The sequence below is a fragment of the Trachymyrmex septentrionalis genome, unplaced genomic scaffold (assembly GCF_001594115.1).
Source record: "Trachymyrmex septentrionalis isolate Tsep2-gDNA-1 unplaced genomic scaffold, Tsep1.0 scaffold349, whole genome shotgun sequence".
In the NCBI taxonomy this organism is placed as follows: domain Eukaryota; kingdom Metazoa; phylum Arthropoda; class Insecta; order Hymenoptera; family Formicidae; genus Trachymyrmex; species Trachymyrmex septentrionalis.
The window spans coordinates 19724-26251 of record NW_017305513.1 but is presented as its reverse complement, the minus strand read 5'-3'; the positions used below and the strand labels follow the sequence as shown (position 1 = coordinate 26251).

The following is a 6528-nucleotide window of genomic DNA, read 5'->3' as shown; positions in this document are numbered from 1 at the left end:
ACAATCAAATAAAAATTTCATTGGGATGTTGGACAATTTGAACCAAGCGCAGAGAAAGGAAGAGGACGTGAGAAGAGGTTCGGAAATGTCTAAGAGCATCACAATAACGAGAAAATGTCAAGATTATTGATTACGAATTCTATCGCTGTAAGATAATTACTCGTTATTATTTATAATAAAAAAAATATAGAAACTGAAAAAGATATATTTTACATTTGATTTGTTTAATAAAAATATAATAGATAGCACAAAAAATAAAAAGGTGAAATAAAAATAAAAAGAAGGACATAAATAAAAATAAAAATACAAAGTAATTTAAAAAAATATTTGTATTTTGGCGCATAAAAGATTTCTAATGTACATACTTTCACTAATTATTATCAATTAATAAAGCGAGGAAGAAGTTTTTAAGTTAAGATTTCAAAAAGTTTAATAGTTTCCAAATATTTATATATTTTCTTAATATTATTTTCTTTGTTTTTAAATAATTCAAATTGAATTAACTTCATGAGATTACATCTATTAAGAGAGTTAAGTTCAAGTAATAAGATTATTATTTTGCCATCGTGCAGCACTCGGACACTGATGATTCGGATTATGTGGAGAATCGCCCGGAAGCCGAGATGTCGGCACGGTCGAGTAGCCGACAGAGTGTACAAGGAATATCTGCATAACGGTGACAATAATTTCACGCTATCCGTACTGCTGATGATCTTCATCATCAGTCAGATCGCCACTACCGGGAATGATTACTGGACTACCTTGGAGGATGTGAGGCAAATTGAAAATACTAGTGACGTAAAACAATTTGCGAACATGTACAACAATAGTTTCTTTGATTCGATCTTCACCCAGACAACCTGCTGAGCACTATAGATGCCATACACGTTTATACATTCTGCATCATTGCCTGCATGGCTACTACTTTGTTTTGCAGCTTTCTTTACATGAAGGTTTCTATGAATTCGAGTAGTAACCTTCACAACGTCATGTTCTTCAAACTGCTCGCATATCCTTCTTCCATAACAATCCTTCCGGTGAGTAACAGTTACGAAATCCGAGTCGTCTTAACTACTCTACAGACATTCAGAAAAATTCGTTTATGACAATTTTTTAAAATATTTTCAAGGTAATTTTTAGAATATTTCATAATTTCTATATAATTATAAAATTTTTTAGAAAAATTTTTTAATTTTTAAATGAATTGAGACTTTTTAGAAGTTGAAAAAGTTTGTAACTTTTCTAAATTTCTTTATAGATAGATGTAAATTTTGAAATAGTTTGTCTACAATACACCATAAAACAATTTAGCGAGTCTGTGTTACTGATGACCTCCGTGGAAAGGATTCTTCAGTACACGAACAAAGGAGGAACTTATTCGGACAATCCACCGCCACCTACATGGCCATCCCGAGGACAATTGATCTTGAAGGATGTCAACATGAAATATCATATGGATGATCCACCAGTTTTGAAGGTATAAAATAAACTGACTGTTTATTCTTACAAACATTATTCTTACAAATATTATTATATTTAGACTTTAAATACAAAGCGCCTTCCCGGTCCGAGTGTTAAGATGTTGAACTACTCTCTAATATACATTCAATTAAATTGAATTAATATTTCAGAAATAAATTGAGAGCCGATGAAATTATCGGATTCACACATTCAATCTGAAACAAATAATCCCCCCAAATTCTCCCAAATCTGAATTATTTGTTTCAGGTTGAATGTGTGAATCCGATAATTTCATCGGCTCTCAATTTATTTCTGAAATATTAATTCAATTTAATTGAATGTATATTAGATAGTAGTTCAACATCTTAACACTCGACCGAAAAGTCGCTTTGTATTTAAAGTTCTTAATATTTATATAGACGGTCTTGTTTCCAATCATATTGTTTATAATACGCTCGTCTATACATGCGTAACTCACTATATATATCGGTTATTGCGAAGAGTGTTGCTAAGGTCTCGGTAGTCTAAAGGCTCAGAACGCTCACACGGAATGTAAGAGATCTGGGTTCGACTCCCGGCCGAGTCAATATTTTTCGCAATAAATTTATTACAGTTTTTTCAGATTTGGGAGAATTTGGGGGGATTATTTGTTTCAGATTGAGTGTGTGAATCCGAAAATTTCATCGGCTCTCAATTTATTTCTGAAATATTAATTCAATTTAATTGAATGTATATTAGAGAATAGTTCAACATCTTAACACTCGGACCGGGAAGGCGCTTTGTATTTAAAGTCTTAATATTTATATAGACGGTCTTGTTTCCAATCATATTATTATATTTAACACGAACATCGAGCCTTGCTGGAAAGTTGGGGTATTTGGACGAACTGATGCCGGCAAGTCTTCCTTAATCTCAGCGCTCTTTCGTTTGTTCAATGAAGGTCTAGAAGGCGAGATCAAGATCGATGGTCGAGACACAATCATAGTGGTCCTCAGTGAACTGCGCTGCAAAATCTCCATTATATCATAGGATGTGCTCTTTTCTGAGAATTTACGTTACAATCTGGATCCGTTTAATCAGTACGATAATTTGAAGCCATGGAAGGTGTTGCGGCAAGTCGAGCTGAATGATGTCACTCTGGATCACGATATCTTCTATGGCGGTCATAACTTCAGTGTCGGCCAGAGGCAACTCATATGTGGCTAGAGCCATTTTGAGAAACAATCGTTTACTCGTTCTCGATGTAGCCACGGCCAACATTGATTCGCAGTGAGCCTTTACGATTCTTTAGGATTGTATTTAAATATCATTTGGTGAAGACAATAAATTTTGATTGATTAATTATATATTAATAAATTTTCCATAGCAAATGAAGTCACAGTAATTGCAACAAAGTCATGATGACGTGCAAATATTTACCTTGTCACGGATGTGTGACACAGTGAAATCATTATACTATGCAAATGTCCGCTGTGTTACAAGTGTGACATTATTATACAGATTAATTAAAAGTTATTTATTATGTTATGACACATTCAGATCAAGATAATAATGTAGCGTAGACTTTGATGTTTTTACAGTAATATTACAAGTGTTGTGACTATTGAGAGTTTACTATAATATGAACGTGACTTTTTTGCTATGAGATATAGCAATAAATTACCATATATAAATAATTCAAACTTTCTATTATTAAGTTGCTACTTTTGCAAATAATTACGAATGATGTAAAGTATTTTCACAGTACGTTATAAGGGTGCATCAAGTTACGGTCGGGTACGATAACATTTGTTATATATTAAATTCGAGATTAATAGAAAGCAAATTTTTTCAAATTAAATCGGATTTGTAGACACTTCCATCAAAATTATATATTTTGTATCTGTAATTTGCAACGCACGAGAGAGAGAGAGAGAGAGAGAGAGAGAGAGAGAGAGAGAGAGAGAGAGAGGATTTCAAAACTTAACATGTTTATAAATTTGCATCCCTAAATTTCAAACTCTATTTCTAGCACGGATGCTTTAATTCAGGATACAATAAGAAGCAATTTTAAAGAATGCACCGTTTTTACGATTGCACATCGTTTGAATACGATTATAGATAGCAATCGGATCATTGTGATGGAGAAGGGTATGTTTTTCCGTTTCAACAATTAAAAAAAGTGTCAATGGGTTAAGAAGAATATTGATTTTGTAAAACAAAATTAAGAGATATAATTTTCTATGTAACTATCTAAAAATTTTTTCAGAATAATTTTAATTAATAGCATGATCAGTTCAATTTCTGAAAGATGTTTAAAATAAATTTCATTATAAAAAGTAAAATTTTATTCTTTAACAGTGAATATTGGGTTATACTTATTCAAGACCAACTTAATTTTTTTCTCTCTCTTTAGAGAGAGAAAAAACTCTTTAGAGAGAAGATTTACTTGAAATTATTTAGAAAATTTAAAATTGATTTTTTATTATTAACAATATACTTTTTCCTGAAAATTCAATATTACGTATACAAAGAATAGTCGACAAACTTTTTTGGAAAATTTTGTAATATCCTGAAGAAAAGTCTTATTATATTGTTTAGTATATAAAATTTGTTTATAAATACTGGTCATGATTAAAGCTTTAGACACAATACGAGGGAGTAGCGATAATAATAAGGAATAATAGATTTCAATCAGTTATTTTCTATCAGAAACTAAATAGACCGAAATACACGGTTTCTAACCGTTCTAATAGATTGAAATATGAAGGGTCGATTGAATAATTTAAAATGAAGTGAAAATTACAAAAGTGAGAAAATTCATTAGAATATTTATAATTTCATTGATCAATACGTAATAAATTTTCTCACTTTTGTCATTTTCATCTCATTTTCAGTTATCGCTATTGCCACATATTATGTCTGAGATTTGACATCAAAGAATTAAATACAAAATTAATAGTTACGGATAAAATAAAGTTAACTAAATAAAGTTAAGAGTCTAAAATGTAACTAAGTTACTTTAAGATTAATTAGCTTTTTAATTTTTTAACTTAATTTTTATTTTTTTAACTTTGGGTACTACCCAATCCTGTCAATAACATATAATATAAATTGTATACAGAGTATCCAAAATTCTTGCCTCCGCTTCTCCTACTGCGTCCGTAAATACGACCATATATCTATGCATTTACCAGAGATCTGGCTAGCTTAGGATATGGTAACGTTTTATTCTACACTTATACTGTTTTTTCTTTTTTCTTTTTATTGCTCCAATATTTCTTTATATCTTTGATGCCTTCTTCAGTTGAACTCTGAATTTTATTTTACTTTTAACCCCCTTGTCACCAGGTACCAAAATTACTTATCGTTCCAGTATGTTCTATACTGCTTTCTTCTACTCCTTAATCAAATATTTTTATTCTTTTCTTGCAGCAATAAAAACCTCTCCCTCTTTGCCCTGCTTTCGTTCTGCTGTCTCGTGTTTCATTGCGTTACTCACAGTATGTAAGAGAGACTGCAACTGGTATATGTGTAGGTGCTTGCGCCTGTGTGTGTGTGTTGTGCGTGCGTGCGTGCGTGTGTGTGTGTGTGTTTGTGTGCGCGCGCGCGCGCGTGCGTATGTATATGATTTTAACTATTGCTTCACCACTCATTGCGTCGTGTTAGTTCTGATTTTTTGCTGGTAGGTTATATGTAACAGCAATTTTGCTGACGCCTCTAACCATTTGCATGCTATTATAGTATGTTGTATCATATTTTATGTTTATGTCTTGTGTTACTCTGTTAACATGTAATCTTTTTCATAGAGTTGCGCAATGAACTAAATTAAATTTACAAAAAATTTTTTTAACAGATCAATTTTAATGCTTATGTTACGTCCAGACTCTACAGTTCTTTTCTTCAAGAAACTTTTGTCATCACAAAGAATTAGTGAGCAGTAAACCACTTGAAATAGGAGCTGAGAGCAATAAATGCTCGTTTTAAACTAACAACCCATCCGGGACTGAACCGTTGGGTTAGATATTTGAACCAAGTATCAAATAGACAAACCTTATCTCGAGGATCATAAAATGAAACAAGAGCTGAGAACAATAAATGCACATTTTTTTAACTAATAAACCATTCGGGACAGAACCGTTGAGTTGATATTGGAACCAAGGGCCAGATAGGCGAAACTTAAGAACATACAGACTAGGATTGTAAAATGAAACAGCGGCTGTGAGCAATAAATGACATGTGGCTCGCATCTATTAGACACTGGAGAAATGGTCGATGACGAAAGTTATCTTAGACACATAAACAATATCCCTAATCCTGGATTGGCTCAGCAGTACACGTACTCTGCTCTTGGCGTCACTAACTCGCCATATAAAAGGAGAGGTCCTCCACGAAGAGCGTCACTATTCCTTCGGGACTCGGCATTCACTCGTCATATTCATTCGTCATTCTATCGGGTTTTGGCACTCGTCATATTCATTCGGTATTCAATATTCAATCGCCAATCAAACTCCATCTCCGAGATTGCCAGTTCGCGTTAAAGTGACTCGACCGGAGCTTCCACATCCGAGTGCCAACCTCCCGTGGAGTGCTGAGGCCAACAATTTCGGCAGCTAGATCTACCCACATCCGCAGAACAATAGTAAGTCCCATCCACACACACACACACACACACACACACACACACACACACACACACACACACACACGCACACGCACATATATTAAAAGAACCAACCACTATAATTGATACCAAATTATAGTGCCGCGCCCGAACCGTCCCTTCAAAGGTGGCTTCGAAGCCGGGCCTACCGAGAGGCACGGAGACTCTTGGACGAAGAGTACAAGAGGTACCTCGGGCATTCACAAGGGCAGAGTCGTCCGGTCGAGGATCATTTACCACCGTTACCTCGCCACCACCGGCCCCGGCTAATCAGGCTAAGCTTATACCTCCTCCCCCTCGAACACCTTCACCACCTCAGCCACCTCCTTCTCCTCCCCCTCGAACTCCCTCACCAGCGTTTTCGGACGCACTGACAGAGAGAATATTTCCCGATACTCCTCCACAATCATCCGAATCATCCCACC

General features: G+C 34.5%; 1 pseudogene; it reads left to right on the top strand.

Annotated features, from left to right (window-relative positions):
* LOC108750258 overlaps window positions 1-5115 on the top strand; it is a 15663-nt pseudogene extending 10548 nt beyond the window's left edge.
* The last annotated feature ends 1413 nt before the right edge of the window (window positions 5116-6528 follow it).